Below are 10,410 nucleotides of genomic sequence, written 5' to 3'. Positions count from 1 at the left end.
AAAATGAAAATGCAACCAAATATGTGGACAGAAGAAAACTAATTGCTTTAAGTGGTTCCTCTTAACAGTATGGCTCTACTAACCTTGTCCTACATTGCGATTAGCTTTTAATGTTTCATAATTAGTGATGGCACTGGACAAGAAGTCAGAAGGCTAAGGGTTTGTTGGGTCTGCCCTTGAGAGCCGCTATAATGAATCAATGGATGGCAATAATTGTACTAGTCATTATGGAATCAAGTGATCTGCAGAATAATGTATTGATTTTTGGTCTTTCTTACTACATAATTATTCTGTATCACAGTATTGCACCATCAGGAGAATCGACTGAAGGGTTGAAGTTTTACATATGTCTCATTCGTTTATATAATAGAGAATTTAAAGGGATAGAGACCCAAAAAATGTAAATTCTGTCATCGTCCACTCACGTATGACTTTCTTTCTGCCATAGTACACAAAAGGAGACATTAAGCGGAATGTTAGCCTTAGCCACCAATCACTATTATTGTATGAAGATGCAATGAAAGTGAATGGTGACTGAACATTCTGCCTAACTTCTTCTTTTACACCCCCAGCTGACAACTTAGGCTAGTACTCTTTTTTTTTTCTTTCTTCCTCTTCTTCTGTGTGTCCTTTCAGAGTTCTTGCATTACCTGTTTCTAAGTTCTTTTGTTTAACATGATGTTCAAACCAACAATTTAAACATAATGAACCCAACAGACTGAACCGCAAAACATGAGCTTTACCTTTGAACATTGTGAGCTTGTGGGGCTATCTCATCATTAAATATGTACCGTTTGTAACAGTATCCCGCTGGCAATTATTGGATGGGGATTTGACCTATGAACACGTCCTTCAATATTTATCAACCCGCAGATATTAAATATAATTTTATCTGGCTATAAAGGCTAAAAATTTGAAATGTTGTAATTTAAAAATTGATTTAAAAGTGAGCCACCTTGAATAAAAATGGACATTGCTGGTGAAATAATCGGTGTTACTGTTATTTAGGATGTAGGCCTCAGTCACTATTCAGATCCATTGCATCTTTTTTCTGTACAATGAAAGTGAATGGTGACTTGCCTGACATCTCCTTTTGTGTTCCACTGAAAAATGATTGTCATGTGCATTTGGAACAACATGAGAGTGAGCAAAAGATCACAGAATTTTCTAGGGATGCACTGATATGGAAATTTTGTAAGAAACATATAAAAATTTCAAATAATTTACCAAATGTAGCCTACTTTGAACAGTTAAATAAAGAAATGTTACATTCCTGTGGCCAACTTCCTTTTATTTACACCGATCATCCACAACATTAAAACCACCAATGCCTAATATTGTGTAGGTCCACCTCGTGCCACCAAAACTGCTCCAACCTGCACCTCAGAATAGCATTTCGAGTTGATATTCTTCTCACCACAGTTGAACATTGCGGTTATCAGAGTTACTGAAGACTTTGTCAGTTCGAATCATTCTGACCATTCTCTGTTGACCTCTCTCATCAACAAGCGTATCCACAGAACTGTCGCTCACTGGATGTTTTTAGTTTTTGGCACCATTCGGAGTAAATTCTAGAGACTGTTGTGCGTGAAAATCCCAGGAGATCAGCAGTTACAGAAATACTCAAACCACCAACAATCATGCCACGGTCCAAATCACTGAGGTCACGTTTTTACCCCATTCTGATGGTTGATGTGAACATTAACTGAAGCTCCTGATCCGTATCTGCATGATTTTATTTTATAGATAATCGCTTGAATGATTTTTGGCGAGACATGACCCACATGGTGAGTAGCATGTGCCTGAAAAAGCCACAAATTATTGACTTTTATATATTGGCTAAATTTTCTTATTGGGCTGATAACTTTAAAGTGTACATTTATCGGCTGATATGGCCGCCGATATATTGTGCATCCTTAGAATTGTATTATTTGGGTGAACTATCTATTTAAAATAACAATCATTTGAAGGATATAATGTAATGGTATACAATGACATACATTTCTTTACATTTTCTGTTTAATCAGGTTTTCAGCACATTCTATTGACTGGCACAGTGTGGGCAAAAGTTGGCTTTGCAAGATCATAGCATTACCTTGTTAGTTGACTATACTATTGATTACCCCTTATTCTTTTCATGTAGAGCAGAGCACATCACAAAACTGCTAATTAGCAATAATCTGTTTGTCAATATTTCACAAGAGTGCAGAATTTAGATAAGGAGAAGTTCAGGTTTGAAATACATGATTACAGCTCTTTTTGTCCCTTGTGTGTTTTTCCTTACAACCTTCAGTTCAATTCAGATTTTTGCAAGAAATATACAACTTTAGTGAATCCCACAGAAGAGTGGGGGTACAAAAATGGATTAAAAGATTTTTCAGTTTTGCTGATTTTTTTTTTTAATGTTAGGAACCACACTGCTCATTAATTCTGAGTCTGATTTGCATACTTTTAAAGGACTGATGATATGCGATAACTACTGAAATCTTTCACTTCTCTTTCAATTGTTAATTCAAAAGTAAAAGTTATATTGTGTTCACCGAAACTACAACGTCGTTCAAAATGACTTGTAATGGGAAGTATAAGAGAGAAGGAACTTAAATATTTTTCTGATAGAAAACAGATTTTATTTAAACTAGTCTCATTACATTTGTGAATACACCCCAACAATGTCAAATAAATAAACTGAATACAATTGCCAGCACTCTACAGCAGCTCTAATCAATACCACAGTGCAATATAAGGGATAGATAACCTTAAAATAAAAATTGTCACATAATTTATTCACCCTCATATTGTTGAAAACCCATATGACTACAAAAGCAGGTGTTAGGCAAAATGACAGTTTCAGTCTTCATTCACTTTCATTGTATGGAAAAAAGATGCAATGAAAGTGAACGGTGACTGAAACTAACATTCTGCCTAACATCTCCTTTTGTGTTCCACGCCAGAAAGTTGATAAGTTGATGATAGAATTTTCATTTTTGGGTGAACTCTCCCTTTAACCTGACAGGGACAGAGATAAGCAATCCATTCCATGTTTTCACCCTCACTCGACATGCTAACTGAGATATTCAATTAACCATTCCTCATCCCAGTCTGAAGCGTGTCTCCAGGGCAGATCTTCCAAGCGACCCGCCTTATGTTAGAAATAGGAAAATCCAATAATAAAACCACAAGGAAAAAAAAAGAAGAAGAAAAAAAAAAAAAAGAAATGAGGCAACTTTGATCACGCATGCTCCCTTGCCATCCACTGTATCCACAACATTTCTCCTAAGTTGAAAAGTCACGGAAAAGCAAGGAAGTAACCTTACAGGTAAGACTTTTGCTTTTGGATGAGCTACCGATGGCAATTCCCAAATAGACCACCAATCAAACGTTCCTATTTGTTTATGACTCCACTGAGTTTAATATGATCAGGTGTCTGATAGAACGGAACGCTTCTGTTTGGAATGTAGCGTTAATGTTTAGAATAGTACGCGTCACTTGCAGAACAATGCGAACAGAAACTCTGCGCACCAGCAAGGGGACATGCGGGACAGATATGGACCGGTTAAGAGAAAAAGTGCATGGTTTCCCTAAACCGGTCCCTGTCTGTCCCACCTCTACGTGATTTCAAAGTTTAGTGATTGATTCCTGAAGTTGTCTACACTGACTTGGCTTTGAATGCACGCACAGTAGTCACGCACTGACATGCTAACATGATCAACAAAATTTACTCGCTTGTCTAAAGTAGTTCACAACTTTTTGATCGCTTCTAATTCTCATAACGCGATCCGATCTACAATATTTACAATAATCAATGCTTCAAAACACGCTCAAGCCATGATCAATAAGGCTCATCACAGATCGTAGCGCAATTTGTGGTGCTTTTTTTAGTCTAATGTAACCCTATGCAACACTGGGCAGCAATTGCATGGCTTTTATCTACTGGACTAAGCGAAATAAAGTTAGGAGCTTTTACGAAAGCTTGATCGGACACTTAACAGGTGACACGCCGCGACAACGCAAAGCGAAACTACTGTAAAGTATACAATGCCGATCTCTGTAGTTTATACTGAATATATATTCGAGTTGCATCATGTCATGTTTAAAATAAGGCTTGTTTGGAAGCTGTTTGCATGTAAAGCACGCTGATGCAGAAGTTCATCTTTTAAACAGCGCGTATATCTGTTCTGCAATATTACTTTGATCGATAGGCTACACCTTAAGTGTAGACTTCACGTTTTATCGAGATTGGGGGTAATCTGATACAATCTAGTGAAGCATGCATACTATATTTATGTGCATGCTTATAACTGTGCCGCGCAATCAATCATAACGTGAAGCTTTGCTTATTTTATTTTTATTGTCAGCAGTATGTCCCTTAAAGTATCTTATGAAGCGAATGGCACGTTAGAAGACAGCAGCACTATGGAAGTGTGTATAGTCTGTAGTCTGCTCTCAGTTACTTTCTGTTTCCACTGGAGTTTATTTAGTCTTTCTCATTCTGCATTGAGTGAAGTGATACTATAGTAACTCTTTATATTACAGTGTCTATGTTACATGTTATTATTATGAATGACTATAGTAGTAATTAAAATATGTAAATGAAAATGGCTCCACAAAAATAATTACACATTAAGTACATGCAATGAATTAGTATTACTCAGTAAATGCACAAATATGCATATTTACACATATATAAGCAGCATGAATACTGTAATGTAAAGTGTGGCCTTTAATGTGGATTTATTTGATACATCAGCTATGCATAATTTTGAACTGACCTCACAACATTTTCCTTTTGCCTTAAAATGTCTCTCTTTCCTTTATTTGTTGTTTTATAATAGAATGAATTATAAGTATTTACTACATTTATGTTGATCTAACTTATATTTAAAAACAAAATCTAACTGGTATTGCTTTTTGAAGTGCGTTTGCATTGTTTGTTTGTTATCAAATGGTTGTGTTGTGTCTGAGAGCATAGCGTGTAAAAAGATCACTGCCACTTTAAACCCCAGAGTTTGCATATTCTCGCTGGATCTTTCTGCTTTGCTAATTATTGTGTTGTTTTCTGAGCAAATATGTCATATCCATGGCGACCAGGCAGGTTTATTGTCTTTCTCATGCAATGGTTCACATAAGTAATTCATTACTCGCTTTTCTTTCTCTCTCCCTGTCTTGAATAAGCCAATCAGTAGCGGGGAAGCATCTCATGTTTAAAATGCCCGTGACACTAAAGAGAAGGTAAACAGAAACCTCTATGTTTACAATGTAAGTGTTTTTGTGCCCTGAGTATTTTGCGTGTGATGTGTGTGTACAGTACTATAGGTTTATGTATAATGTGTATGTTTGTGATACCTTTTACTTTCTAAATTACTTGGGATTATGTTTTTAATAATTTTTAAATATTATCTATTTTGATAAGTGTGTGTGAGGATGACACTTTTTTTCTATGTACATTTACATCTATGTGTGCTTGTGTAACTCAAATGACAAACATCTTTGTCTGATCTAGATGGTTTAGACACTATTATAAATACTGATACCCTGCCTAAAATGTAAAATTATTTAATACAGTCTAAACCTTCACAGGTTGCTTGTAATTTGTTATTAAAGTGAAAATTGTGAAGGACAGACTTTGCTTTAGGATGATCCCCATTTGCTGAATCACAGTGTTAGTGTACAGTGTGTCTGTGGAATGTGGTGGCATGTGGCTGGTGTCTGGAGACGTGCTTCCATCTAGACAGCCGGTCAGCTCGCACTATCAGAGCAGCTTTACAGGTGTTCATCAGCTTCAGGGTTGATGTGCTGCATTGGTCTTGCATGTTCTCTTCCTCACCTTGACATCTTTTCCTCCTCCACCTAAACATTCTTAATACTGCAACTTTTACCTTTTTTAACTTCTGGTGGAAGTAGTCTGTTGTAGTCTGTAATATTAAATATATATTTTAACACACATTGCGTGCAAGTAAAAATTAGGTGAGTACTTTTTTTGCTCAGTTTATTTTTGTTATTAAAGCTGGAAAGTGTAATTTCACTGCGAGCATCACCAAATGGAATTGCAAATGACTAAGAATCTTCCTGAACACTCCCTCCTTTTATTCCATTGGTTGGGAAACAGATAGTCCCACTCTAACCTGGTTAAGCACATGCTGCTTTCAGGCTGGTTGAGATATTCAAACAAACTAATGCCACAGAATCACAGTGTTAACAATTTTCAGATAAATCAACCTACTGTAACGTTTGCAGGAAAGAGGCAAGAGAAGTAAGATTTATTTTAACTCAAGAAAATAAACATGAAAAAAAAAAACATCCATGAAAGGTCCCTAGGTGCCGCTAGGGAAAATGTCCCTAGTGTTACAGAGCCCCCCCACATAAGGAGCGGCTCCTGACGGCTTGGGATGCAGAGGCTCTGGAGATGGAGCCACAGGAGGCAAGGGTTCAGGGGGCGGAGCTGCAGGAGGCAGAAGCTCAGGAGGCGGAGACTCAAGGGCGGAGTCGCAGGACGCAGAGCCGCAGGAGGTGGAGACGCGGGGGTGGAGCCACAGGAGGTACAGCTGCTGGAGGCGGAGACTCCAGGCAGGGCAGGCGGAGATAAACGGACTGGACAGCGATCGCTGGACAGGGGTCAGCATGCTGGACAGGAGTCATACTGGAAGTTGGTGGCCACTGGACCATGAACAGACTAGTAAATTTGTTTCTGACAGGTGCTGACCACTGGACTGAGCAACAGACTGGTCGACAGGTTCGTCGACAGTCACAGGGGACCGGACAGGATTGTCGACAGTCACAGGGGACCGGACAGGCTCGAAAGTCACCGGGAGCAGGCCAGACTCGTTGACAGCTTCGGGGAACCGGATAGGCTCGTGGACAGCCTCGGGGAACCACTGAGTGCAGCTCGTGGACAGCCTCGGGGAACCGGATAGGCTCGTGGACAGCCTCGGGGAACCGGACAGGCCCGTGGACAGCCTCGGGGGAACCGGACAGGCTCGTGGACAGCCTCGGGGGAACCAGACAGGCTCGGGAGAACTGGACAGGCTCGGGGACAGCCTCGGGGGAACCGGACAGGCTCGGGAGAACCGGACAGGCTCGGGGACAGCCTCGGGGGAACCGGACAGGCTCGGGGGAACCAGACAGCCTAGTCGACAGACTCAGTAGTCGGGAGTGCTTGCAGCGACTAGGAAATGGCCTCCGTGTCCGGGAGCGCTGGCAGTGACTGGGAACTGCCTCTGTGGCCATGAGTGCAGGCTGTGACAGGGCAATGGCCTCCATGGCAGTGCGTGCAGGCTGCAACTGGAGAGCAGGTGCCCTTTTCCTCCTCCTCCTCCTCCTCCTCTTCCAGACGGTCCACTGCTGTGGACAGGCTCATTAAGTCCAAACCGATGTTAGCCCTTGAGACAAATATCTCCCCAATTGAAATCTTGGGAGAGACTGCAGATCTGCTCTGTATATTGCTTGATGGTATCTTCCCCTTGTCTGAGAGACAACAATTGCCAAGCCGCTAGGTCCATAGTCTGGTCAGTTGTTTTGTAGAAAGAGGAGAGACGGAGGATCTATGTGCAAGCTTTTCAATGAAAACTCAGAGAAATAAACATAAAAGAACTCAAAACACAACAACAGAACAAACCGTTACATCCATGACAGATTAACAACTGACAAAGACAGAGAGAAATAAGGGCAGTATATACATAAGAACTAACAAGGTTAACAAGATACTGCTGGGATCAATCAAGGGGAACACAGAGAACAGAGACACAACAAAAACCAAAACCAATATTCAAACTAAAAGTCTTTATTTTTCTAGTGACCTCTAGTGGCCGCTAGGGATAATGTCCTAAGTGTTACACCTACGATTGTCTTGTTTTATATTTGTCTCTGCATGTTAGTATATGAGAGTATTACTTATTAATATAAGTATTTTAACATATAATAAATTACAGCTAAAATTACAGCTAAAATAGCATTTTTAGCAACACATACTGCATATTCAGCTGGAAAATAAAAACACTATATAGGATGTTTGCTCATAAATTAGAGACATTTTTGAGGTTTCACTGATTTATGGCAAGTGTCAAGGAGCTATTGTTATTAAGGTATGTTTTCTTTTTCAGTCTGACCTTGGCTTTGAACCTGTAACCCTTCTGTTAAAATGTACTTTCACGATTCCACACTATGCTTGACAGCCCTTACGATGTAATGCAATTGCTTTTTTACACCAGCACTTTGTAAATTGCTCATTGTAATGATTTGGTGTCTATATTCACACTGTTGAGATCCTTGTAAAATCTTCAACTCTCAACATGCAGGCATGCATGGTCCGCATGTTTGTTCAATCATCATTATTATATTTATTTTAGTGCAAATGTCCTCTTTGCATGCTTGATCAACCAGTGGAAAAATTTTATATAATTGAGGTTCAAGGTGAATTGCATCCTTAGTATTTCCCCTTGACTGAAAGAGCATGCATACACTTGAGCAAAAATAAACAAATCACACTGACAACAGTAATATAGGCTTGATTTTGAAGGCATGGAATAAGTATCGATTTAAGCCTTCACTTCATAGATGAAAATGGCCTTTTTGGTAATTTGTCGTGGGTCCTTTCAATGCAGGAGGAGGAGAGTAAGGGAAAGGGTTAGCAAAGTGAGAGAGAGGGAGAGAGAAATAGAAAGAGAGTTAACAAGACAGAGAAAGGGACATACTGCCCCTTTCCGAGCTCATTATCATTCTTAATAAGTCTTAAGGAAAGCAGCAGTGAGTGTAAATTCAAGGTAATCCTAACACTGGCCAAGGTTACTGGGGACAAAGGCACATGCACACCCCTTCTTGCTGGTTGCACTGGAACACAGAATGCCCCTTTTCCCCAGCACTGAGTGCAGTGAGTTTATCAACTGATATTTTATACACTGTGAAATAATGTTTCGTTAGGTAACCTTAAAGTGTCTAAATTAACTGGTTTCATTAAATTACAAAATAGTGTTTAACATGACTGAATTAACACGACTGCATTGAATATCACCAATAATGATTGAGTCCTAAGGGTCAGGTAAGGTTGAAATAGATCCTTAATGTGACAATTGCATGCTAGGAAGTTGAATAAAATTGCAATCCAACATATCCGGGTTATTCTGGGTTATATTTGAGTCATTCCAAAACACAAATAACCACCTATAATTACCAGAGCACAGTAAATATTATTCAAATCAATCAGTTGCTTTTATTTCCATTGAAAATGTATTACTTATTTAGTACAAATTTGTTACTACACTTCTTATTTAACAAGCACACATGTTTGCATTGCATACTCGTTTGCTATCAGGAATTTATTACAGTTCTGAGAGGATTAAACGATTGCATGGACAAAGCTGTGTTTAGCTTACTAGTGAGTTTAGTGCATTATCTGGCTGTCTAATTTTTAATGCTGCAGGTTTGGAGGTTTTCAAGAACTGTTTATAAGCCAATTTCATACACCTTAAATATTATAAGTATAATGCCTTACGTAAATATTCTAATTAAGTTAAAATTAAACGTACATTTTTGCAACACTATGATAACGTTTTTTTTTTTAAATGGCTAATTCCATTCTTGGATGCTCGATGATCAATATAGCAATTCAGTCATTCCAAAATACACAATATAGTAACAGCTATGATGTGAAACACCTGTTCACATACGGTAACTATACTGTGTACTGTGTGTCACTGCATAGTACCCATTGAATAACGTTCTGTTATTGTTTACATATCAGGAACTAGATCTTCTATCGGAAAGATTGCACTTTAATTAGTGCACTAAAAATGTTTAATAAAGTAATGGCTTTAATATAAATGTGTCCTTTAATATTTCTATGCAGTTTATAAACGCAATAAGGCAACCAAGGCAAAATGTTTTATCAGGGAACCAAAAAATTGCTCTATGCAAGAACATCTAAATTAACTGGTTTATTAAAGTAAAAAATATTAACATTAGGTTACATCAACAGAATTCATTTTTAGAGGATAGATAAGGAAGAAATACTGTAGATCCTTAAAAGGATAGATCACCCAAAAATGAAACCTCTCGTATCATTTACTCACCCTCATGCCATCCCAGATGTGTATGACTTTCTTTCGTCTGCAGAATACAAACAAAGATTTTTAGAAGAATATTTCAATTCTGTAGTTCCTCACAATGCTAATGAATGTGGTGAGAAATCTGAAGGTCCAAATATCCCTATTATTTGTTATATTTGTTATATTAAATAGTTATATTTTGGTTTGTTCTCACCCAAAACTGATTGGATCGCTTCAGAAAGCATTGCTTAAACCACTGGAGTCCTATGGATAACTTTTATGATGCCTTTATGTGATATTTGGACCTTCAGATTTCTGGATACCATTTACTTGTATTGTATGGACCAACAGAGATGAGATCTTCTAAAAATCT

General features: G+C 38.4%; 1 protein-coding gene across 3 annotated transcripts in view; it reads left to right on the top strand.

Annotated features, from left to right (window-relative positions):
* The first annotated feature begins 3,198 nt into the window (after positions 1-3,198).
* Positions 3,199-10,410, top strand: part of casz1 (castor zinc finger 1) — a 270,853-nt gene continuing 263,641 nt past the window's right edge. Inside the window, exons 1-2 of one of the 3 annotated variants that reach the window (XM_052105240.1) lie at positions 3,290-3,316; positions 5,173-5,229. The gene's annotated coding sequence lies outside the window, so the exon portion shown is untranslated. Of the gene's footprint in view, positions 3,317-5,172; positions 5,257-10,410 lie in introns of those variants that run through there. The other 2 variants (XM_052105243.1, XM_052105241.1) reach the window with 2 other exon arrangements.

The sequence above is a fragment of the Xyrauchen texanus genome, chromosome 35, assembly GCF_025860055.1.
Source record: "Xyrauchen texanus isolate HMW12.3.18 chromosome 35, RBS_HiC_50CHRs, whole genome shotgun sequence".
In the NCBI taxonomy this organism is placed as follows: domain Eukaryota; kingdom Metazoa; phylum Chordata; class Actinopteri; order Cypriniformes; family Catostomidae; genus Xyrauchen; species Xyrauchen texanus.
Note: the sequence above shows the minus strand (reverse complement) of the source record. Positions and strands in the feature narration are given on the sequence as shown.